The sequence below is a fragment of the Pan paniscus genome, chromosome 7, assembly GCF_029289425.2.
Source record: "Pan paniscus chromosome 7, NHGRI_mPanPan1-v2.0_pri, whole genome shotgun sequence".
NCBI lineage: Eukaryota > Metazoa > Chordata > Mammalia > Primates > Hominidae > Pan > Pan paniscus.
Genome location: NC_073256.2, coordinates 17386298 through 17412731, shown reverse-complemented (window position 1 = coordinate 17412731; position 26434 = coordinate 17386298). Strand labels below are relative to the sequence as shown.

The 26434-nt window shown below is 39.4% G+C and overlaps 1 long non-coding RNA gene across 1 annotated transcript in view; it reads left to right on the top strand.

Moving 5' to 3' along the window:
* LOC134730951 (uncharacterized) overlaps positions 1 to 20599 on the top strand; it is a 283270-nt gene extending 262671 nt beyond the window's left edge. Inside the window, exon 4 of the long non-coding RNA XR_010112891.1 lies at positions 20449 to 20599. This is a non-coding gene — a long non-coding RNA (uncharacterized LOC134730951). The remainder of the gene's footprint in view (positions 1 to 20448) is intronic.
* The last annotated feature ends 5835 nt before the right edge of the window (positions 20600 to 26434 follow it).

The window sequence follows — 26434 nt, the reverse complement described above, 5'->3', positions numbered from 1 at the left end:
GTTCCATATGAACTTTAAAGTAGTTTTTTCCAATTCTGTGAAGAAAGTCATTGGTAGCTTGATGGGGATGGCATTGAATCTGTAAATTACCTTGGGCAGTATGGCCATTTTCACGATATTGATTCTTCCTACCCATGAGCATGGAATGTTCTTCCATTTGTTTGTATCCTCTTATTTCCTTGAGCAGTGGTTTGTAGTTCTCCTTGAAGAGGTCCTTCACATCCCTTGTAAGTTGGATTCCTAGGTATTTTATTCTCTTTGAAGCAATTGTGAATGGGAGTTCACTCATGATTTGGCTCTCTGTTTGTCTGTTATTGGTGTATAAGAATGCTTGTCATTTTTGTACATTGATTTAGTATCCTGAGACTTTGCTGAAGTTGCTTATCAGCTTAAGGAGATTTTGGGCTGAGACAATGGGGTTTTCTACATATACAATCATGTCGTCTGCAAACAGGGACAATTTGACTTCCTCTTTTCCTAATTGAATACCCTTTATTTCCTTCTCCTGCCTAATTGCCCTGGCCAGAACTTCCAACACTATGTTGAATAGGAGCGGTGAGAGAGGGCATCCCTGCCTTGTGCCAGTTTTCAAAGGGAATGCTTCCAGTTTTTGCCCATTCAGTATGATATTGGCTGTGGGTTTGTCATAGATAGCTCTTATTATTTTGAAATACGTCCCATCAATACCTAATTTATTGAGAGTTTTTAGCATGAAGCATTGTTGAATTTTGTCAAAAGCCTTTTCTGCATCTATTGAGATAATCATGTGGTTTTTGTCTTTGGCTCTGTTTATATGCTGGATTACATTTATTGATTTGCGTATATTGAACCAGCCTTGCATCCCAGGGATGAAGCCCACTTGATCATGGTGGATAAGCTTTTTGATGTGCTGCTGGATTCGTTTTGCCAGTATTTTATTGAGGATTTTTGCATCAATGTTCATCAAGGATATTGGTCTAAAATTCTCTTTTTTGGTAGTGTCTCTGCCCGGCTTTGGTATCAGAATGATGCTGGCCTCATAAAATGAGTTAGGGAGGATTCCCTCTTTTTCTATTGATTGGAATAGTTTCAGAAGGAATGGTACCAGTTCCTCCTTGTACCTCTGGTAGAATTCGGCTGTGAATCCATCTGGTCCTGGACTCTTTTTGGTTGGTAAACTATTGATTATTGCCACAATTTCAGCTCCTGTTATTGGTCTATTCAGAGATTCAACTTCTTCCTGGTTTAGTCTTGGGAGAGTGTATGTGTCGAGGAATTTATCCATTTCTTCTAGATTTTCTAGTTTATTTGCGTAGAGGTGTTTGTAGTATTCTCTGATGGTAGTTTGTATTTCTGTGGGATCGGTGGTGATATCCCCTTTATCATTTTTTATTGTGTCTATTTGATTCTTCTCTCTTTTTTTCTTTATTAGTCTTGCTAGCGGTCTATCAATTTTGTTGATCCTTTCAAAAAACCAGCTCCTGGATTCATTAATTTTTTGAAGGGTTTTTTGTGTCTCTATTTCCTTCAGTTCTGCTCGGATTTTAGTTATTTCTTGCCTTCTGCTAGCTTTTGAATGTGTTTGCTCTTGCTTTTCTAGTTCTTTTAATTGTGATGTTAGGGTGTCAATTTTGGATCTTTCTTGCTTTCTCTTGTGGGCATTTAGTGCTATAAATTTCCCTCTACACACTGCTTTGAATGCGTCCCAGAGATTCTGGTATGTTGTGTCTTTCTTCTCGTTGGTTTCAAAGAACATCTTTATTTCTGCCTTTATTTCGTTATGTATCCAGTAGTCCTTCAGGTGCAGGTTGTTCAGTTTCCATGTAGTTGAGCAGTTTTGAGTGAGATTCTTAATCCTGAGTTCTAGTTTGATTGCACTGTGGTCTGAGAGATAGTTTGTTATAATCTCTGTTCTTTTACATTTGCTGAGGAGAGCTTTACTTCCAAGTATGTGGTCAATTTTGGAATAGGTGTGGTGTGGTGCTGAAAAAAATGTATATTCTGTTGATTTGGGGTGGAGAGTTCTGTAGATGTCTATTAGGTCCGCTTGGTGCAGAGCTGAGTTCCATTCCTGGGTATCCTTGTTGACTTTCTGTCTCGTTGATCTGTCTAATGTTGACAGTGGGGTGTTAAAGTCTCCCATTATTAATGTGTGGGAGTCTAAGTCTCTTTGTAGGTCACTCAGGACTTGCTTTATGAATCTGGGTGCTCCTGTATTGGGTACATATATATTTAGGATAGTTAGCTCTTCTTGTTGAATTGATCCCTTTACCATTATGTAATGGCCTTCTTTGTCTCTTTTGATCTTTGTTGGTTTAAAGTCTGTTTTATCAGAGAGTAGGATTGCAACCCCTGCCTTTTTTTGTTTTCCATTGGCTTGGTAGATCTTCCTCCATCCTTTTATTTTGAGCCTATGTGTGTCTCTGCACGTGAGATGGGTTTCCTGAATACAGCACACTGATGGGTCTTGACTCTTTATCCAATTTGCCAGTCTGTGTCTTTTAATTGGAGCATTTAGTCCATTTACATTTAAAGTTAATATTGTTATGTGTGAATTTGATCCTGTCATTATGATGTTAGCTGGTGATTTTGCTCGTTAGTTGATGCAGTTTCTTCCTAGTCTGGATGGTCTTTACATTTTGGCATGATTTTGCAGCGGCTGGTACCAGTTGTGCCTTTCCATGTTTAGCGCTTCCTTGAGGAGCTCTTTTAGGGGCAGGCCTGGTGGTGACAAAATCTCTCAGCATTTGCTTGTCTGTAAAGTATTTTATTTCTCCTTCACTTATGAAGCTTAGTTTGGCTGGATATGAAATTCTGGGTTGAAAACTTTTTTCTTTAAGAATGTTGAATATTGGCCCCCACTCTCTTCTGGCTTGTAGGGTTTCTGCCGAGAGATCCGCTGTTAGTCTGATGGGCTTCCCTTTGAGGGTAACCCGACCTTTCTCTCTGGCTGCCTTTAACATTTTTTCCTTCATTTCAACTTTGGTGAATCTGACAATTATGTGTCTTGGAGTTGCTCTTTTGGAGGAGTATCTTTGTGGCGTTCTCTGTATTTCCTGAATCTGAACGTTGGCCTGCCTTGCTAGATTGGGGAAGTTCTCCTGGATAATATCCTGCAGAGTGTTTTCCAACTTGGTTCCATTCTCCCCATCACTTTCAGGTACACCAATCAGACGTAGATTTGGTCTTTTCACATAGTCCCATATTTCTTGGAGGCTTTGCTCATTTCTTTTTATTCTTTTTTCTCTAAACTTCCCTTCTCGCTTCATTTCATTCATTTCATCTTCCATTGCTGATACCCTTTCTTCCAGTTGATCGCATTGGCTCCTGAGGCTTCTGCATTCTTCACATAGTTCTCGAGCCTTGGTTTTTAGCTCCATCAGCTCCTTTAAGCACTTCTCTGTATTGGTTATTCTAGTTATACATTCTTCTAAATTTTTTTCAAAGTTTTCAACTTCTTTGCCTTTGGTTTGAATGTGCTCCCATAGCTCAGAGTAATTTGATCGTCTGAAGCCTTCTTCTCTCAGCTCGTCAAAGTCATTCTCCATCCAGCTTTGTTCCGTTGCTGGTGAGGAACTGCTGTGCTTTGGAGGAGGAGAGGTGCTCTGCGTTTTAGAGTTTCCAGTTTTTCTGTTCTGTTTTTTCCCCATATTTGTGGTTTTATCTACTTTTGGTCTTTGATGATGGTGATGTACAGATCGGTTTTTGGTGTGGATGTCCTTTCTGTTTGTTAGTTTTCCTTCTAACAGACAGGACCCTCAGCTGCAGGTCTGTTGGAATACACTGCCGTGTGAGGTGTCAGTGTGCCCCTGTTGGGGGGTGCCTCCCAGTTAGGCTGCTCGGGGGTCAGGGGTCAGGGACCCACTTGAGGAGTCAGTCTGCCCGTTCTCAGATCTCCAGCTGCGTGCTGGGAGAACCACTGCGCTCTTCAAAGCTGTCAGACAGGGACATTTAAGTCTGCAGAGGTTACTGCTGTCTTTTTGTTTGTCTGTGCCCTGCCCCCAGAGGTGGAGCCTACAGAGGCAGGCAAGCCTCCTTGAGCTGTGGTGGGCTCCACCCAGTTCGAGCTTCCCCGCTGCTTTGTTTACCTAAGGAAGCCTGGGCAATGGCGGGCGCCCCTCCCCCAGCCTCGCTGCCGCCTTGCAGTTTGATCTCAGACTGCTGTGCTAGCAATCAGCGAGACTCCATGGGCGTAGGACCCTCCAAGCCAGGTGTGGGATATAATCTCGTGGTGCGTCGTTTTTTAAGCCGGTCTGAAAAGCGCAATATTGGGGTGGGAGTGACCCGATTTTCCAGGTGCGCCCGTCACCCCTTTCTTTGACTCGGAAAGGGAACTCCCTGACCCCTTGCGCTTCCCAGGTGAGGCAATGCCTCGCCCTGCTTCGGCTTGTGCACGGTGCGTGCACCCACTGACCTGCGCCCACTGTCTGGCACTCCCTAGTGAGATGAACCCGGTACCTCAGATGGAAATGCAGAAATCACCCGTCTTCTGCATCGCTCACGCTGGGAGGTGTAGACCGGAGCTGTTCCTATTCGGCCATCTTGGCTCCTCCCCACATGAATTTTTTCCAATGATTTTCTTTTCTAACAAAGAGCAGCTTGTAAAATCAAGCTACAGACATAGACAAGCAAGCTGGGAGCTTGTACAGGCAAATGCCAGCAGTTGTGCCAGTAAGGAAAGGCTACCTGGGACTAGGCATGTTCAAAATGGTGGCTCCATCTTCCCATCTCTTTGCCAAACCATATGTACAGTAGGAAGACAATATGGTGCCAGACAGGCAAAGACTCCATTTGCATAATAAGATTAGGGTGGGGTGACTAGCCTTGCCCACGTGCTATGTAAACATCATGCTTGGTGCAACCAATCTCTCACGAGAGAGAGAGCTTCTCTCCTTTCTCTGTCTTTAGCAGATTAAACCTCTGCTCCTAAACTCACTCCTAGTGTGTGTCTGTGTCCTTAATCTTCTTGGTGTGAGATGATGCCACTTCACCATCTTCTTTAAGGACAACAGCCAGATTGTATTATGGGGCCACCCAATATAGACTTGAGCAACTCATGCAGTCTCTCTTCTTTTCTTCATCTGTTACATTGGGTATTACCATCGGTTTTACAAAGTTGATGTAAATACGTTATGCAATTCTGCCTACAAAGCACAAAATTATGGGCACCTGTGAAATGATGAAGGTGATGAACCCAATGCACCCACCCACATCCCTCTCACACAGGTCCTATTGCCCTTGTAGGTGGCACTTGACCCTTGTTATGCTTTAATTAAAATTCCTTGGTGTGTTTAAACCCTTTAACTTCTGCAAAAAACCATGACCACATTCAATTGTGGATTATTAGACTAAAAGTAGCTTATTCAATGGCTGTGAGAATTTACTTGCCTCATAAAAGTAATATACTGCCTAGTTAAAACATTATCTAAACAGCATTCTAGACATAGAAGATGTTGAACATAAACTGGATTCTTGTCTTTCTTATGTAGTACACTGGCGATGAGAGGCATAGTTTGGGGAGTTGCATATTTAATTTTGCTGCTGATTCAGACGATGATAATACAGTAATATGTGGATCCTCTTAGTTTCATCCTGACAATAATGATTTTCTTATCTTACCCAACTGGATAAAACATATTCTGTGGGAAACTTGTCAGTCACAAGGTTGTGTATATTAGAGAATGAGAGGTCCGACAGAGCATTTTTTTTTTTTAGTATAAAAATTCCAACATTGTCTTGGCTTGCTTCTTATCTGCTTCTCAGACTGAAGTGGAAGCTCCCTGATGCCAGGATCCTTGTCTGTTTTGTTGACATAAACAGTGCTTGGTACATAATACATAAGGAGTCAAGTTTGTTTAAAAATAATTGAATGAATGCCTAAAGGCTTTCACTTAAAAGCTAAATGGAACATTTCATCCTTGACAATGAGTACCCAAGAAAAAAGCGAAGGAAGGAAAAAATAGGGGAGTCTTTCTTTCCCAAGTAGTTTAAAAGATCTTCAATCTATAACAGTTTTCCTTGAGTTGTTTACTGCTGTTAGGAGTTTCTAGGAGACGCATTTGAAAAAAGTTTTTCAATTATGACCTGAGAGAGGACATCCTTTTATATCAGAAATTAAAATAGTTGGGAGAGATGATGTATTAGCTTGGTGCAAAATTTATTGAGGTTTTTGCCTTTAAAAGTAATGCAGTAAGCTAATAAACCAATGGTAAAAATATGATCAAATGGTTTCTTCAGGTTGGATGGTCTGAGAATCTCTCTCAGAAGTATCCGAGTGATGGAAGGAATGATCTACTCAAGGAAAGCCAGTGTCTCCGGCTGAGGGAGGAGCTGATGTGAACACATGTGGTGTTATGTGTATGCGTATTATATACACACTGTAGCAACAAGCTTGCTTGTCTGGGAGTGCAGTGAGTGAAAAGGGAGGATGTTTTAAGATGAGGTCAGATTTTTAAATTTATTTTTATTGCTCTGGTTTTCCTAATCCAGGCCAAGAATTTTGAGTTTTATTTTAAGCCTTTAGCATATTCTAAACAAGGTTTGACACCATTTAAAAATGATTTTTGGGGTTGGGTGTGGTGGCTCATGCCTGTAATCCCAGCATTAAAGGAGGTAGAGGTGAGTGGATGACCTGAGCTCAGGAGTTCGATACAAGCCTGGCCAACATGGTGGAACCCCGTCTCTACCAAAAATACAAAATCTAGCGAGGCATGGTGGCTTGTCCCAGCTTGTTTGGTGGCTGAGGCACAAGAATTGTTTGAATCCAAGAGGCAGAGGTTGCAGTGAACTGAGATCGTGCCACTGCACTCCAACCTCGGCAACAGAACAAGATCCTGTCTCAAAAAAAAAAAAAAAAAAAAAAGGAAAATTATTCTGACTGTTTGCTTGAATAGAAGATTTTCAAGAGAGACATAAAGAAGAAAAGAAATAATTTCGAACACTGCTATATTAATTTAAGATAGATTATGAGGATTTGGAGCAGTATGGAGTTCAAAAAATTAGACATATCTGGAAATGTTTTGTAGATGGAATGGACAAGAATCAATTAATTGAATATGAGGAAATGGAAAGACAAATCAAAGATAACTCTTATTTTGGGCTTAGGCAATTGAATTCCTAATGGTGACATTTAGAGATCTGGGGGAGAATGAAATGGTGTAGGATTCAGGATGAATGAAAATGTAGACTTTGTTTTGAGCTGCAAAGTTTGAGATTCTCGTTAAATAAGGATAAGGAGAGGTCACCCTGGACTTCAGAGAGTCATTACAAATATGTGGCATTTACAATTATTAAACTGGATAGATCAACTGCAGATAATGTGTGTGTCAGAGGGGAAAAGGACCCCAAACAGGTCCCTGGGAGAGCCACGGCATTTAACTATTGCGTGATCAGGCAGGACCTTTGACAGACAATGGAGAAAGATAAAAAGAAAGTCAGTGAAAGGAAGACACTCGCCAAGCAGAGTGGTGACTCCTGTGGAATATGCGTCCCTGATGTCCGCTGTAAAGGCAGACGTGACTGTTTGATCTGAAGACATAGAGGAGGTGTCTGCAGACCCTGGCAGATTTATTCTCTTTGGAACTGGAACAGTGAGAAGTGAGGCCAGCTTTGAGTGGATTGAGGAGAGAATATGGCATAAGAAAAACAGATCTTAAAAATAAGTTGTTTTTATTTTTTATTTTTGTATATAGAGAGGCGGTGTCACTCTGTAGCCCAGGCTCGTCTCAAATTTGTGGCCTCAAGCAAGCTTCCCACCTCAGCCTCCCAAATTGCTGGGATTACAGGTTGTGAGTCACAGTGACTGGCCTAAGAGTAACTTTTAAAGTAAGTTTTGATGTGAAGGAGGACAAAAATGGAGCAGTCTCTGAAGAAGATACGGTGTCGAGGGCGGGGTGCAGAAGGTAGCATTGCATTTCAGCAGCGAGAGCCTTGCCAGGCTACTACCACAGAGAAATACGGAGAGGGGAGGCAAGGAAGGTTCTCTGCAAGAGAAAAACTTTCATGATGGACAGTGGAATCTCAGCGGAATAAGGGGAAACTTGAGGCTGGGAGACAGTGAGATCTTGAGAGGTTTGCAGAGAGATGAGAGAAGACTCAAACGAGTGCAGGAATTTCACTGATGGGATGTGGAGTGTGTAAGTAAGAAAGGAGGAGATTGCTGCAAGGGAGCAGAGTGCTTGGATGTGAGATGTCTGAGTCTGCAAAGAGAGAGGAGGTGGCTGTCAAGGGTGGGACGTTGGAATGGCACTGAAGACGAGTGGAGGGATTCCCATTCGGGGGAGTTAGGCAGTCATAGTGTCCAATGGTAAGACTAATGTGAGGTCTGATGCTCACAGACAAATGGAGGAAGTAGAGGCAGAATGGAAGGTGGTGAGGTGCTGCAGTTTTGGACTGAGAAAGGCAAGGATATGCAGAAGAAAAAATTGAGAGCCTGACCTCTGAAGGAACTTGTATATTTGAAAGAACCAGATTCTTTAAGAAATACTTTTATCCAGCCAGATGTGGTGGCTTACACCTGTAATCCCACACTTTAGGAGGCCGAGGTGGGAGGATCACCTGAGGTCAGGAGTTCAAGACCAACCTGGCCAACATGGCAAAACTTGGTGGTGCACATCTGTAGTCCCAGCTACTCAGGGGGCTGAGGCAAGAGAATCACTTCAACACAGAAGGTAGAGGTTGCAGTGAGCTGAGATCACACCACTGCACTTCAGCCTGCAGCCTGGGCGACAGAGTGAGACTCTGTCTCAAAAAAAAAAAAAAATGAAAGAAAGAAAAGAAAAAGAAATACTTTTATCTATGTTACATGCATCCACACACGCATGCACACAGCATGGCTAAATGAATCCTTGACCTGTCATGCACCGGCCCCATGGGTGAATAGTTGTGCACATTCTGCAGACACGTGCCTAGTTTCCATTTCCGCCTTTACAGTCTAGGTATCTAGCAGCAGCTTTCTCTGTTTTTTTTTTAACTTTTATCTTAAGTTCAGGGGTACATGCGCAGATTTGTTCTATAGGTAAACCCATGTCATGGGGGTTTGTCGTAAAGATTATTTAATCACCCAGGTATTAAGCCTGGTTCCCATTAGCTACTTTTTTCTGACCTCTCCCTCCTCCCACCCTCCAATCTCCAGTAGGCCCCTGTGTCTGTTTTTCCCCTTCCTGTGTCCATGTGTCCCCCTCATTTAGCTCCCACTTATTAGTGACAAGATGTGGTCATTGGTTTTCCGTGCCTGCATCAGTTTGCTAAACTCATACTCCTTTATCAGCACTCTCTTCCTCTGCACTGTCCCCCCCGCTGACCGATGCTGCCACTCAGCCTCCTGAGCAGGCCTTGGTGTCCCAGACAACACTGTCCTAGGTCTATGCATTGCCAGGACCTGCAGTCCAGCTGTGGCCGCTGTTGCTGCTATTGCCATTGCTAATCGTCCCACTCTGCGCTCACTGCCTGTAACAGAAGATTTCACAGGATGGCAGTTGTCTTCCTTTTGGTTCACCAACCTCTCAGGTGCTGAATTACAGCTCTTCTCATGGTGTTTTATGCTTTGCTGTTTATCACCTCTTGTGACGCTGTTTCTAAACTGAAAAAGCCTAGTTGAATGCAGTATAAATTGCTCAGGAATATAGCATCCCCCACAATATTAAAAAAATCAATGAAAACGCTTTTTGTTTCATCTTGTCCAGTATTTTCCGGTTTCTTATTTTCATGTTCCTGACACTTGAACCCCTTCTTCTTCAATGCCATGCAGACAGTACCTGGGATAGGAGGTAGGGAGCAGCCCCTGCCTCTGAGAGTAACGTGTGGTTTGTGATAGGTGTGCTTTGATTTCACTGTGTGTTTTTGTCCTTCAGCACTGAGGTAGACATCAGTGTGTGTTTTTGCTTTTGAGTGTATGTTAAAGAATGTAGGACATAGCCCTTTCCACAGGATCCTCCATTTTCACTGCACTTTCTCCCCTTAAAATGACTGGCATGTTCTTAAGGCATTCAGTGAGTCCATCTTATCTGACTCTCAATCCTTCCCAATAGTATCTCTTCCCAAAGGCCGTTCAGCTTGAATACCTGCAGAGACAGAGGACTGAGAACCTTTTGAAGCCAATGATACCATCTGCGAGATCACTGCTGTCCAATTCTTCCTCATATGAAACTGAAATCATCTCTCAGTTGCTCTCACTCTCTTGTTCTGGTTCCAGCTGATTGAGTGATTCAGAGTGAATGGAATCCCTATCTAACAGACCAGTCCTTCAAGGATTTGACAACTGCTATCTTATGTTATGGAGTTAACTCTTCCTCAGTTACATCCTACAAATACAAACGCTTTGAAGACTCCACTTTACTCTGCTCTTCTCTCTGTGTGTTAATTTTGCTGTTGTTGGTCTCTGCAGCAGGATGGTCGTCATTGCAAACTGCAGACTCCTTGAAAGGGCCAACCGCTGCACACGAGGACTCGCAGTTTTCTCACTGTAATTTCTAGACAAAACTCAAGCCCAAGAAATTGAGGAAATACAGCTATTTAAAATAGTTTGTAAGCAATAGTTGTACTAATTCCTAGAAAAATTTAACATTCCTTTCAGACTCTAGAAAGCAAATATAAAATTAAAAAAAATTATAACTAACATTGAGAAAATTTTTAAGCTTCTGAACATTTTTGTGCTTTGAGGAATCTAGTTATGATATAACTGAAATCAATTCCCAACCAGGCTGGGCTCCAGTGCTGATAGGGTTTTTGTTCTGCAGTGACTCTAGGGAATAGCCAATCCTTAAATGTGTTTCTAGGCATAGCCCTTGGGACAGAGGGGTCTTTAAATGGACAGCACGTGTGGTGGAACATGGAAACTCTTTGATGACAGCTGTTCACTTCAGTGATTACACTTTTGTACATAATGCAAGATGATCAATTCATTAAAGATCTGTGTGTGTCAGACACACATTTTGAGAATAATAAAAAACATATTAGAAAGACATTTAAAGACATAAAGAGCAAATTTGTCCTATAACATACGGATGACCCAGATGGATGACCAGGGCCTGGAACAAACCTAGACTTTATCCTTTAGAACATAATTATCTTGTCACAGGAGGGAGAATTTTGCTAGGAAATTGTATTAGGCTGTGCTTGCATTGCTATAAAGAAATACCCGAGACTAGGTAATTTATAAAGAAAAAAAGTTTAATTGGTTCACTGTTCCGCAGGCTGTGTGGGAAGCATGGTATAAACATCTGGTAGGCTTCTGGGGAGTCCTCAGGAAGCTTCCATTCATGGCAGAAGGCGAACAGGGAACAGACAGTCATATGGCCAGAGCAGGAACAAGTGAGAGAGAGGGAGGTGCCACACTCTTTTAAATGGCCAGATCTCAAGAGCACTCACTCACTCTCCCGAGGACAGCACCAAGGAAATGGCACTAAACCATTCATGAGAAATCCACCTCCATGATCCAATTACCTCCCACCAGGCCCCAACTCCAACACTGAGGACTACAATTCAGCATGAGATTTTGGGGCACAAATATGCAAACTACATCAATAATACTTAACTTTGACCCTTTTAGGGATAATTTTCATATTACTAAGTATATATCTGTATAGCACTCTGCAAACTTCAGACAATTGTGTTGGTTAAAGCAAAGACTAGAATATAGAATAGTTTTTATAAAAGAAATAAAGTTCTTCTGGAAATAAACAGTGGCAAAATTCTATAGTTAGTACTTTTACAAAACAATATAGCAACTATAAGGAAAGTTAGAGGGCCATTAGAAAAATGTTTATATTTAATTATTATTAAACCTACAACAATTATTGAGTATAATTATTGCAGATCTCGTATTGGCCAGTTCTGTGTTATATACTTTGTGAACACATAGAAGGTTCATTCTACTGCCTATAAAATCTTGTTAACAAAATCACATGTGGATCTCTGGCAAGAGTACAGTATTATAATATATTGGCAATGATATGAATAGGCAATTCACTGCAAAAGAATGGAGCCCAAGCTTACTAAAATTTACAGAATTGATAACTTAATAATAAATGTTTCGCCTCTGGACTATTAATATTTTTTAACTATAGAAATGGTGGTATCCTTGCTGGAAAGCTGTTGAGAAACAGGCACTCTTCTACAATCTTAATGGAAGAATGAATTGATACTATATTTTAGAAAGCATTTTGGTAATGTCTCATAAAACCTTAAAAGTATCTGCTGTATAACCTGGCATTTCTATTTCCAGACATTTATCCTCTAGAAATATTTTCTTAAGTGTCTAAATAATATATATCAAAATGCAGCACTGCTTAAATTAGTGACATGTTAGAAATAATTCAAATATTCATCAGAAAAATTTTAATAAAGTGTAATAAATTATAAGCATATTCTTACAAAAAAACTACCATATTCTGCTTAAAAAGAATTATGGACAGCTATATTTCCTAACATGAAATCATGTGCAAGTAAAATAGCTAAAAGAAAATAACATTTTGCCCCACTGTGTATGAGATATGATCCACTTTTTATCAAAAAATATAGCATATACCTGTAAGTACACAAGAAAAAAATTAAATATATATTTAAAATGTTAGATAATAATTCTTTCTAGGGTGCTACAGCAATCTGGAAGATTTTGACTTTTACATAACCCATCTTTAAATTTTATAATGCTTGAATTTGGATAGTTTCGTATGCTCCAATCAGGAAAAGTAGAATATTATAAAATAACAGACATTAGTAGAAATGTAAATTCATGTATCTTTTATTTCTATTCAAGGCAGTTATGGGACAATTTTCAAAACCTCTCTGATGGGCCTGGTTATTTCCTTCCTTCTAATCTCACCTCTGTCTTCTCTCATGGATGGATCTTGGCTTGTACTCAGATGCTGAGCACCACCCTCTGTGAATGAGATCTGCCCTGCACAGTCTCTCGCCCTCACTTCCATGGGCGCCATGTTTGCATTAATATGTGGTGTTGACAGAAGGACCTTACATGGCGACACTCATTGGCATTAAAGACGTTAGCATTCCATATGATTAACACAAACACAACTTACTCTGACTCCTTCAGAGTAAACACCATGGAGGCAGCTGGAATGGGTAAGGGCTGCCTGCCGGCCACAGGGACACAGATGAGGGGCTGTGGGGCCACCAGAGGTCCCTCTGTGCTGGGAGAATCTTTTTCTGTGAGCTCCATCCGAACCCAAGTGTAAAGGGACAGTGCTAACCTCCAATGCCAGTAAAGTAGGAATACAAATGAAACCATCAAATAGAATGCTGAATACATGAACACATTACTACATCTCAGGAACAGAAATAGAATCTTTATGAAAAAGTTGTGTAGTCCCCAGAGGAATAGAGAACAATATAATGGCAAAAGCAATTAGATTTTATTTTGATGCAAAGAACCAAGATAAACATATGAGATAATCAAATTGAACACACTTTACATGATACCTTCAAAAGTACATATACATGTGTATGTACTTGTATATACATGCATATATACATAATTATGTTCATATATACACGCAAATATTTTTATATGTATATGTGAATTTAATGTGAAAATAATAATTAAGCTTAGTTGGTAAATTTTTAAAGGAGCAGATTTGGGGAAAATGCTACATTTTGATAATTCATCATGTTCCTGCATAACTGAATCAGAAATAGATGTTAGTAGTTTTAATTGCCATTACAGTAACTTCATATACCTGTATTAGCCTCCTAACCTGTGATTCAAATTCATTGTAAAACAGGGATTAGTATAGTTTTTCTCTTCTGCAGGTCCACCGTGAGAATCAAAGATGATAATATATATTCAAGGGATTAGAAAAGTTGTGTGCAATTATAGATGATCACTGAAATCATCCATGACCTTATGTTAAGTTATTGTTCTGAAAGTGACCCATTTTTTGCCACCATTATTTTTAATGACAGTACTTGACACTATCAGTACCATACAATTTTGCAAGGAAGACCCCTGCTCCTCCCACAGGCTGCAGTGATAAATTATGTGACTTGATGCAAGGCCTGTTTCAATGATTGTCTCAGCATTCCTCAATCCGTGTAATAAAATAATGTGTTTCCCTGGAGTTGTCAAAGGTGATGCGATTTCACTGATGTTGGTAAGCTAGGAAGCGGGATTTGATGATGCCATTGGCCTTTTTTCCCACTGTGTTAAGAAAACCATGATAAATTTTCACTTATCAGGTGCCAGCAAGTCTGCTAGATCCACAGGGGCCTCTGAGTTTGGGGTCTCTGGAGCCTAACCTGCTCTTTTTCTCTTTGGTTAGTAAATCTAAGATTTCCTCCACTCTGATTCTATGTGTATTGCTTTCCCAGAGCTGCTATAATAAAATAACAAAAACTAGGTGAGTTGAAAATAACAAATGTTTATTCTCTCACAGTCCTGGAGGCTAGAAGCCCCTATTCAAAATGTGGGCAGGTGCATTAGCCTGCTCTCACATTGCTGTAAAGAACTACATGAGACTGAGTAACTTATATAGAAAAGAGGTTTAAATTGGCTCATGGTTTCACAGGCTGTATAGGAGGCATGGCTGGGGAGGCCTCAGGAAACTTACAATCATGGTGGAAGGTGAAGAGGGAGCAGGCACATCTTCCAGGGCCGGAGCAGGAGGTAGAGAGCAAGTGGGGAGGTGCCACACACTTTTAAACAACCAGATCTCATGATAACTCACTATCATGAGAACAGCAAGGGGGAAATCCACCCGCATGATCCAGTCACCTCCCGCCAGGCCCCTCCTCCAACACTGGGGATTACAATTTGACATGAGATTTGGGTGGGGACACAGATCCAAACCATGTCAACAGGTGTGGTTCCTGTGTGAGGGCTTTGGGAGAGAAGCTGCCCCAGCCTCTGTCCAATTGTCTGGTTCTTGCCTGCATTTCCTGGCATTCATTTGTTTGTAGATGCATCACTCCAGGCTCTGCCATCCTCACCAGGTGCACTCTCTGGCTGTCTCTGTATCTCTTCTCATAAGGACACCAGTGATTGGAGTTAAGGCCCAGCCTGCTCCAGAATGACCTCATCTTAACTTGATTACATCTGCAAAGACCCTATTTCCAAATAAAGTCACATACACAGGTACCAGAAATTAGGACTTCAGCATATCTTTTTGAGGGACACAGTTCAATCCAAAACAGGATGCCTGATTTTCCTTTTCCCTTAATTAATTCTGTCAATTTTCAAGGGTAAAACACTTATCCAATTTTCCCTTTCCAAACTCTTTTATAACAGGTGCATGGAAATCCTGGGGCAAGGAGGGCAGTACTAATTTTAAATCTTAAATAAATTTTATTTATCTGTATATAAGTCATTGGGAAAATTTATATTAAGAATTAATTTTCACATTTTCCCTTAGAAGAAACAAAAGGCTATTTTGACCATTATATATAAACTTTACATTTTTATATTGATAATAGGAAATCAGACTGGCATTTCTTTGTAAATTTAGTAGTTTACCAATGTTAAAAATACACACATGAAATGTATGTATATATCTGCAATCTGGCCAAGACTACTGAAGTGGGTATTATTAAAAAATATGTAGGAAACAAACTGCATATTGTTTTTTTAACACTGAGATATTTATTTCAGTTAAAATTACATGGATTGTCTCTTCAAAAACCTCTTCAGTGTAACTCTATGTTACTCATTTGCAATGCAGTCAGCAAAGACATACAGTATATTACATACTGCTTTTCACCATTTCTTAAGGAAATCATGTTCTCTTAAAAGATTGGTTCTAAGAATTCCAAGACGGAAACATAATAGCATGGTAGTAGACTATAAATAAATGGCAAAAATTTGAATTTATGATCTATAAAATATTATCAAGGAGAGTATAGATCTCTAAGAGGTTACCTGACTTGCTGGAAGTAAAAAGGAAACATGTATTATTTCTTATTTGGACTTTGTCTAAAATATTATGTTTAAATGAAACTTCTGCTTTAGTGCCATATTCACTGTTTATTCTCTTGAACTTTCCTGAGTAATTATGATAAATAGGCCTAAAGAAAGTGTGTGTTCTTGTTTGAATTCACAGTGATATATGTTGGTGTCTTAATCTCTTTACTTTCAGTCAGAATTTTAAAAAAACTGATATTTTGATTATTTTTATAAAACTTTATTTGAAATTGTTTGATACATTTATGCTACTGTCTCCTCTACGTAAATAATAAACAAAAAGTTGCCCTTAATCTTGCTCAATCTTGCTCTAGTAACCAAAATAACTAAAATTCTAATTACTGGTGGCAACAACAAATATATCAACAATTATTATACAACAACAGTTTACTTATTTGTGTGTCAAGTTGTGTATGATAAGTGCTTAGTCGAAACTATCTCATTTTATCTTTTTTATAATCCTTTGAAAAACACATTACCAACTCCGCAAATAAAAAAAGCCAAAGCTTAAAATGTTAGTACAGCACAACTGAGCTGGTTTCTTCTTAGTTTAAAACACGTGCATCTCATCATTGTCAATCAACTTCTAAAAATATCACAGCCACAACTACAAAATATTGCTGAAAGAAAATAAAGAAGACACACAATTAATGGAAAAAAAATCTCATTTTCGTGAATTTAAAGACTATTGTTAAGATGCCAATACTACCAAGAAAGATCAAATTTAGTGCAATCTCTGTACAAATCTCAACAGCATTTTTTTGCAGAAATAGAAATGAATTATCATAAAATTTGTGTGAAGTCTTAAGGGATCCTGAATAGCCACCATTTTTTTTTTTTTTTTTTTTTTTTTGTAAAGACGGGGTCTTCCTTTATTCCCCTGCCTGGTCTAGAACTCCTGGGCTCAAGTGTTCTCCCCACCTTGGCCTCCCACAGAGTGAGCCACTGTGCTCAGCTCAAAATAATTTTGAAAAAGAAGAACATAGTTGAAGGACTCATTTCCTTCTTTCAAAATTTACTACAGAGCTATAGTAATCAAACACTATGATTACTGACAAAAAGCTAGATATATAGGCAAAGGAAGAGAAGAAAGAGCTCAGAAATAGACCCTTATATATATGGTCAAATGATGCTTGATAAGGGTGCCAAGACTAATCAAGAAAATACTGTCATATTCAAATAAGAGCATGATAAAAATCAAAGACAAAAATGTATGATTTTTTAAAGTCAACAATAATAACATTCAGAGTTATTGTTTATTTTCTGTACTATGAAAAATGCATTTGTAACCTTAAGAAAGGTTTTATTTTAGAAGAGTTTCCTTTGAAATATGTCAGCTGAACAACTTTATGAGCCTAACAGTCTTATTTGTGTTGCATGCAACTGATCACTAGCATAAAATATCACACACAGTTTAGGGTTTTGTGGCGACCAGACTGGCATGAAGCTGTTGAAACATTCATTTCAGCGAGCAAAGACTGGAAGCTAGAGACTGTAGTACACCCAAACTGCTACGGGGAAAAATATTTGCATAAGTTTCAGTTCTAACTTATAATGCTCCCAAGAGAATTCTTAATGCCTTCATTAGAATGGAAGGAGCCTGAAACTCACCTAAAAAAAAAAAAAAAAAAAAAAAAAAAAAACACTTGAGGCAAAAACTGCAGAAGAATCCCCTAATACGTTATTAATTCCCCTGCAGGGCTTAAGAAGTCTGATGACAATGCTAAATCCCATACAAAATTGTCTTCACCGGGGGATGTCAGCCTAAAAACCAAACACTGTCTTTCTCTCACTGCATTAATGAATCCCACATCGGAGTTGCCACCCCTGGCAGAATATTCCAGCCCCTGTTCTCCTCTGACTTTGTCTTTCGTAATCTTTCTCTGCATTGTTTTTCCATTGCTGCTGACAGTAGATTGATGTTGCTTCTCGAATTGAGGAAAAAGTACACATATCTATCTTCTGGTCGTAGATTGATTTGCTACAAATCCTTTCTCCACAAGTCATGGGAGACTGTGGGGTCCAGGTGTAAATTTCCTTCCGTTATTTGAACGTTGAAAATAACAGTACAAAGTTCTACATAAAATATTGCAGAATACCATAAAGGCTCAGATTTTTACTTTTTTTATATATAAAACGAGAATGTAGGATGCTTTCAGCAAAAGGTATTTTTTGAAGCTATTTTTGGAAAAGCATATAATCCAAGGTGTGGAATGTGTTAAATGCTCTCTCTTAAGAGCGCACCACAAATTAGAGAACAAGAATTAGTGTTCCTCTGTGGGGCCATCCTGTGCTCACCAAGAAACAATGCATACTCATCACTGCACGCTTATACAATATGAATTAGGCAAAGCCCAAGGTGCGCAGGAAGCAGCAGCCTGCAGGCTGAGAGGTTCTGCCATTCCTACATGACTGTGAGTTATCTTTTCTTCTCATTTTGAAGTATTACATATTTGAAAGAAAAATTTCCAAAAACTAAATCTGTCGCTATTTTATGATTTCATTAGAAGCAGGAGTCAGTAGGAACAGGAATGTAAAACCAATTTCTATAAAAGCAGATCATTAAAGGAATTTGCTAGATTTTTCTCAACACACTACACACACACACATACACACACACACACACTTCACAACATATGCTTTAGTAGTAGGTTGGTGCAAAAATTATTGCGGTTTTTGCAAGTACAGTGGCAAAATACACAATTACATATACATCAATCTAATACATTAGTGCATGGTACCAGTACAAATAGCACATTTAATCCAGTAATATTTATTTAGGAACTACTGTTCCATTTTTTAAATCTGGTAAATAAGAAACGAGATGCACAAATTGTGTGCTACTGAGTTTGAAGACGACAGGAAAGATATCCTTACAGGCGTTTAGAGGATAGAGGAGTGAGGAATTTCTTCTGACCAGGGAACTATGTGAATCAATGACAGTTTCAAGAAGGAGGTAATGTTTGAATTTGACCTCAAAAGCAAACTCTGTAATGCAGTAGATTTGGATGCTAATATGTGTGAGGGAGAAAAAATCTTATCTTTCCCTTTCCCACCGCAAGGTTCATACTGACATCCCACAAGAAAAGACCGATCAATGGGAGAAAAGCCCAACACATTTATTTAATCAAAATTTTATATGACATGGGAGCCTTTAGAAATGAAACCCCAAAGACCCAGGGAAAATTGTGCATGTTTATGCTTTGGTTCAATGAAGAATGGACAACCGTGAGGGAGCAGGTTTGGACCAACTGGGGTGACTTTAGCAGGGCGTGTGTGTTCAGAGTGCCCCTGGCTTCTGGGTATAAGGCAGGACCCATCTAGAATGAGGGTATTTCAGGCAAGATTGGTCAGAAAATTCCTTTATGGCCTGCTTTTGGGGAGAAAGGCAAAGGAAGGTCAGAGTGACCTTGCTCCTGCATTTTCTTAATCTCCAACATGCCATATATTTGGGTACCACATTCTGAGGCCAGGCAAAGTAGCCCTCAGATAGTTGTCACGCTGGGCTTTGGTGTGCTGAATGCGTGGGTCAATATCGTTGTTACTGTTTTGCAGTGAGTGGATAAATAAAAATTGTGTTTAGTAAAATGCAGGGCTGATCTTTGGTGGCCTCTGCCGGTAGGGGAGGAGAAGATAATTGTGTAAAATAAGGGGTGGAGGAAGATCATGGAGAGCATTTTTACGGAAATGTTTTGGTTAGAAGCACTGATGAATTTTCAAGATGACACGTTGTAATAAATGTGTTTTATGAATACTGATTTGAAAGTAGTGGCTGCAACACGGCTGCATCCTCAGAGCTGGGCAGAGCCGTGAGGGGTCAGCCGGGCTCTTCTAAGCCAGGGGTCTTGAACAGGGATGTGCTGGCAGGAGTTAGGAGAAGGATGAGTTTGAGAAAAGTGGAGGCTGAGCTTCTTGATGTGGGGTCAGCAGTGGGAGGGGGCTTTGAGAACATCTGTGAAGGTATCACCCATCATCAGCCTGTGTATCCTGCAAAGCAAGAACCTCTACCCATAACTTGTTCCAGTATTTCTGCACCAAATAGTCATCATGGTGTTGCTTCCTCTCCATAAAATATCTGATTACTCGCTTTACTGAATTTTCTTTTCTTTCTAGCTCTCTGCATATACCTTACTCTCTAAATCATGGAAGTCTTTATCTGTTACCATAACTTCTGTTTTTGGAGAAACAATGCCTAATACTTTGGTATTTTTGAAAAGATATCCAACGATCTTAAATTATGTTTAATAAAAACAATGCATTGATAACATATGCTAAATTTAATTCTTCTGTTCATTAAAGGTCTTTCAGAAGTAATTCATTGGAGCATTCTCCCTGGATTCCTTCTCCCCAAATAAACTGTATTTAAGAAATATTTATGATAACTCAGAGAAATGACTTATTTCCTCTGTTTGTGCCCCAAAGTCACCAACTTTTACTATATACACTAGGATGTTAAAATTGAACTATTTTGGTTTCTATTTCAGCTGAGAAATACAGACATGCGATATTTGTAAAGATTTAAGATTGCTTCTAACCTAGTTCTCTCCTCCATATTTAAGGTACAAAACGGTCACGAAAGTGAAATCATGAGACTATTACTGATGTAAATGGCAGATGCACCTCAAGAAGGAGATACTTAAGAAGCTCTCAGAGACAGATTACGCCACTTCTGGATCTACTGAAGTCTTGAGTCATGCCTGAGAAACACAGGCAAGTGATTGGCTTTCCTGCCACCAGCTCTGATGGCTTGGTAAAGATACTGCTGCTAGAGTCAAAATTATACTGTGATTAAAGTCCAGTGTGGGCTCCCATAATACTATTATTATTATGGGAGCCCACTCTGAACTCTCCCGAGTTTGTGGGGCAGCAAGAAGACAGTAACGGGAAGGTTGTAAGCAACAGACACTGGGCATCTGCCACTGTCAGCAGGATATGAAAGAGCCTAAGTAAGGGGAAGGAAAGAACAGGGTCCGTCTTTGAAGAATTCAGCAGCTCAGGTTAGACTCCATGTGAGCTCTCCTTCCAGAGGCCACGATGGGGTAAAACCTGCAGATGTGAGACAGGGAAGAAAAGCAAAGCCACAAAAAATGGGGAAAGTGGGCAAAATGAGGGAAAAGCTGCACCCTCCAAGGCTCGCTCCAACTGCACTCGTGAGAGTCAGGAATTGGGGCCATCATGAAGGGAGTTTAATCATCCGATATCTTCATTTAGACAGTGCCCTGGACATATTAAAGAGGTTTATTTATGCCCTGGGAATGATCAGAATCATTACAGAACAGGCTTTCCCAGAACAATTTTAAGGAGGTAAGAAGAGACAAAAATCAAGTTTGATGATTTCATCCCATGAATCTTGCTTGATTACAGCTGAAATTACTTAGTAATAATTTGGTAAGGTTTGTATTATTAAACATAATGCAATATGCTGCACAACATGTTAAATTTGCTTTTCTCTTAACTCATTATTTAAATATAAATGAATAAACTGAGACCAGCAAATTTCTGCCCCAGGTTGTAAGATGCTCAGGGAGCCTCACTAGTAGTAACTGCCATCTGAGTTTGGCAGGAAGTCTTCACTCACCTTGACTCAGGTAAAAGGAGATCTGACTTTTAAGAAAAAGGCAGAAAATAATAGTGAAATGAATAATCTGTCTCCTGGAGTTTTTTTGTTTATTAAAGCCAGAAAAGCAGATATAAATTCTGTGCTTGTTTCTAGCTACAGAAAATAAGTACAGTGACTTTATACAGGTGTGTGCCACAAGTATTTACTTTTCTTTTTGAGGCATGGTCTCACCCTGTTGCCCAGGATAGAGTGCAGTGGTGTGATTACGGCTCACTGCAGCCTGGAGCTCCTGGGCTCAAGCAATCCTCCTGCCTCCGCCCCCCATTACAGGCATGAGTCATTGCATCCAGCCTGTATTTACTTTTTATTAGCTGACAAGCAAACTAAAAAAAACAGGCCAAGATTATTTTGTTTAATTTTAGAAGAGTAGTGTATTCATGGAATTGTTTATAATTCAAGAGAAAATGCTAAAGTGTCATAATTTAAATGTATGTATCCAAATGTAAACACATGTAACATAAACATGTTTGTATTTGTCAGAAATAGTAAATACAGGTTGTAAAATGAAATGGGAAGAAACTGTATTTCAGGAAATTAAGATTGCACAGAGATTGTGGGGAAATAGCACATCTGTGTTTGTTTCGTTGTGACAAGTAACGGCAAATAGTTTCAGCGTAAATTTTCAAACTTTTGACTTCTTCTTTTTGGCAGATATTGTGAGATAAACTGTGGGATGTTACATGTTCACACATGTAACACACTGACAAGTGTGTCGAAATATTAGACAAGGGAAACACTATTCTATTGTAAAACACTCTTTGGTGTGGTTTGGATCTGTGTCCTCAACCCAATCTCATTTTAAATGGTAATCCCCAAGTTAGGAGGTGGGGCCTGGTGAGAGGTGATTGGATCTTGGGGGCAGTTTCTAGTGGTTTAGCACTGACTAGTGTTGGTCTCATGATAGAGCTCTAAGGAAATCTGGTTGTTTAAAAGTGTGCCTGCTTCTCCTTCTGCCATGATTGTTTCTTGAGGCCTCCCCAGCCATGCTTCCTGTACAACCTGCAGAACTGTGAGCGAATTAAACCTCTTTTCTTTATAAATTCCCCAGTCTTGGGTATTCCTTTATAGCAGTGTGAGAGCAGACTAATATACTCCTTGAAACGTAATTTGTGTGTTCCTTTGAGAAACTTCTTTTCTGTTTTTAATAACCCTTTAAGATGTTTGTTCCTAGACTTAACCTAAATCTCATTTTTCTTTTGTGTCCTTCAGTTCATTGTGAGACAGTGAACAATTCGTAAGAGTATGTTACGTAATAGACTATGTATTTTAAAGTAATTATAAGCTAACTCCTGTTTTACACTCAAATCTAAATAGCTGAATTTTTTTTTCTTTTCCCCTAGTTCTCAGAATGCTTATTTTCGAGCCCTTTAATAAAATCACAGAAATAAATTATTTCCTGTTAGCCTAGGGCTTCACATTGTTTCCCTTAGGCCATAAAGGATTAAATATATGAATAAGCAAAAATGGTGTCTTTAACAGAGAAAAAAACCTGCCTATATTTTTCGACATAATTAAGTCAACCTAGATTCTATTCCAGGCCTCCCACTATGCTCTCCCCATTAGGGGGTCATTTCTAAGGATTCATAGCTCTTGTAGGTCTAAGGCTATATGTGGGGACCAGAGCAGCCAGCACAGATATTTTCCTTTACTTCGAACTCCACAAACTGACGGGTTCCCTATTTATTAGCTAATAGTTACTTATCGTCTTCCCCATCTTTTAGGTCAACTTTTCAGATATCCTCCCATCAAAGTCTTAGAAATTGTGCAGGAGTGCTAGCCAACGGCCCTGTGGGGGCTCTGTGTGCATGTTTTGTGTAGATATAAATGAAACTTGCTCTTTGTTCAGTATCATCTACTTTGCAACATGCCATGATAAAGCTAAGATTTTGAAAGCTAAAATTCTAGAAAAATATTTGTATACAAAATGAAAAGGATACAATAAGTTTCATTAAATCTAGTTTCACAGACTCTACCAGAATTTTGACTCTAGCAGAAGTCAAATTTAGTAGAATTTTCTGGTTTGTATGAACATAAAGACAATAGCTAGAATAAAGTTTCATGGGACTTCATGAAGGGAAAAGAAATTGTGGAGAAAGGTTGAATATATATTTTGTAATTAGGACTATATGTAGTTCATTTTACTGGTTTGTATACCAAAAAATAATAATAACAGTAGGAGTTCACCAAAACCTATTAAGTTGGATAACAGTAGCCATCTTCAGGTTTTCTTCTTAAGCAATAGGATGAAATGACTGTTCTTTGTCCTGGCCGCACTGGGACTGCAAGATCATGGTGCCCCTGCTCATTGGATTTGAGCTGTGCAAACCTGTCTGGTTTTAGTTTCATGATCCTTTTTATTCAGTCCCCATCATGCATTCTGTAAATTGTTTGGAAAGGTTTAAGCAATTTATTTCTATGAAAACCTTTTCTATCTGTTAAGCAAAATGTTCTCTGTCACTGTGAATTCTTGGATCTTCTTGTCTTTCTAACCACAGCAGGCTGTCCTAGAGTTTTCTGTCAGTTTCTGCATTTGGAAAAGCCTCTGATATTTTGACCCAAGAAACGGATAATGCAATCATGACCTGTGCAAAACCATAATACATGCTCAGAATTAAGCAACAGAGAGCTTAAGTCAAACACTGCATGTTCTCACTTATAAGTGGGAGCTGAGCAATGAGAACATATGGACACAGGGAGGGTAGCAACACACATTGAGGCGGCCTGTCTGGGGATGAGGTGGGGGAAGGGAGAGCATCAGGAAAAATAGCTAATGCATGCTGGACTTAACACCTAGGTGATAGGTTGATAGGTGCAGCAAACCACTGTGGCACATGTTTCTATGTAACAAACCTGCACATCCTGCACATGTACCCAGAATTGAAATTGAAATTAATTAAAAAAATAGAAACTCTAAAAAAAAAACCATGTTATGCCCAATGTATTAGCCTATTTTCTGATATGCTGATAAAGACATACCGGAGATGGAGCAATTTACAAAAGAAAGAGGTTTACTTGGATTTAGAGTTCCACATGCCTGGGGAAACCTCACAATTGTGGCGGAAGGCAAGGAGGAACAAGTCACATCTTACATAGATGGCAGCAGGCAAAGAGAGAGAGTGAGAGCCAATCGAACATGTTTGCCCTCATCAAACCATCAGATCTCGTGAGACTTATTCACTACCATGAGAACAGTATGGGGGAGAGTGCCCCCATGATTCAGTTATCTCCCATCAGGACCCTCTCACAACACGTGGGAATTATGGGAGTACAATTCAAGATGAGATTTGGGTGGGGACAGACCCAAACCATATCACCTAATGTTCTTGACACCAGTGGGGCAGAAAACATTTGAGGCTATTTGCACCCAAGGCAGTACCTCAGCAGGTTCCATTTCCCCCACAGTATATTAATTTGCAAAGCACAGGCAGCAGAAGTGGACATCCTTGTGAACACAGTTGCCTTTCACTTGTCTTTGCAAGTGCCCGCTAGTCTCCATTCTTACATTAGAACTTGAAATCTGATCCTTAACACCTAGTGGGGTAACTAAAAAGTATAAATTTAAAAGGAGCACCTCACTTCAATCACTTAAAACAAATCGACCATTGGGCAATCTCAGTGCATCATGAATCTGAGCTAATATTTACTGGATACTACATTTGAGGTATACTAGGTACTCCTCTGAATATTATATATTCACTACCATTTAATCTTCAAAAATACAGCCAATACCATTATTGTCTCTATTGCCTCATAGGGTTGTTGTGAGAGATAACTGAGATTACATTTGCAAAACAGCACAAGTGAACACTCTATAAGTGTTTGGCTTCTTTACAATATTATTAATAGTAGTAGTGCCAGTAATTTTTTTAAAGAGTAATATCTATTTACAGAAGTTTGAAACTATCTTTAAATGACTGACTGAGAAGTATTTTGAAAAAGTGGAGAAGCTAGAGATAAGCACAGTGTTTTGTTATTAAACATTCTGGGGGGACATTTGAGCAACATAGTGAAACATCGTTGGACAGCTGTGCGTAAGACAACATGGACATGCGGATTGTAAATATTTTAGTTAAATTTTTCTAGTACCAGCTATATGACTTTAGACCACAACTCTCCAGGGCAACTCTATCAACAGCATTATTTTATGAATTTGGAATCTAAAATTCAGAGGGGCGGGATGGAGCTAGAATCTTCACCTCATCACGTCTGATGCATGGATCTTCGATATATGGAATAATAGTAGAATTATATGTATACTCAAGGAAATCCTTAAAATTCAGACTTTTCATTTTAAGAAGTAAAGAAATATATTGACAGCATTTCTAAAAGTAGCGAAGGTTGTGACAGACCATTTATTATGCCAAGCAAACAGAAAATATATTTGGATTTTGTGTGTATTTTTCCCATCCGTAATTCAATGCCTACCCAATTTTATTAGCTTGCTAGGGCTGCTGTAACAAATTACCACAAACTGGGTATTTTAAAACAACAGAAATTTATTCTTTCGCATTTCAGGGAGGCCAGAAGTCTGAAATCAAGTTGTCAGCAGGATTGGTTCCTTCTGGAAGCTCTGAAGCAGCACCTGCTCAGGTGTCTGTCCCAGCCTCTGGGGGAAATCCTGGCTGTTCCCTGGCTGTTAGAGGCATCCCCCATGATCTCTGCCTCCATCCTCACACCACCTTCAGTGTAACTCACATCTCCCTTTTCTTTGCTGATCTTTGGTTTTCTTTGATGATCAATGACATCAGTCATTGGATTTAGCTGTCCATCCTAAATCCAAGTTATCTCTTCTCAAGGTCCTTGACATAATTACATCTGGAAATACTCAGTTTCCAAATAAGGTCACCTGCCATGGTTCCAGCTGGACATGAATTTTGTGCAGATATCTCTTTTTTTTTTTTTTTTTTGAAATGGAGTTTTGCTCT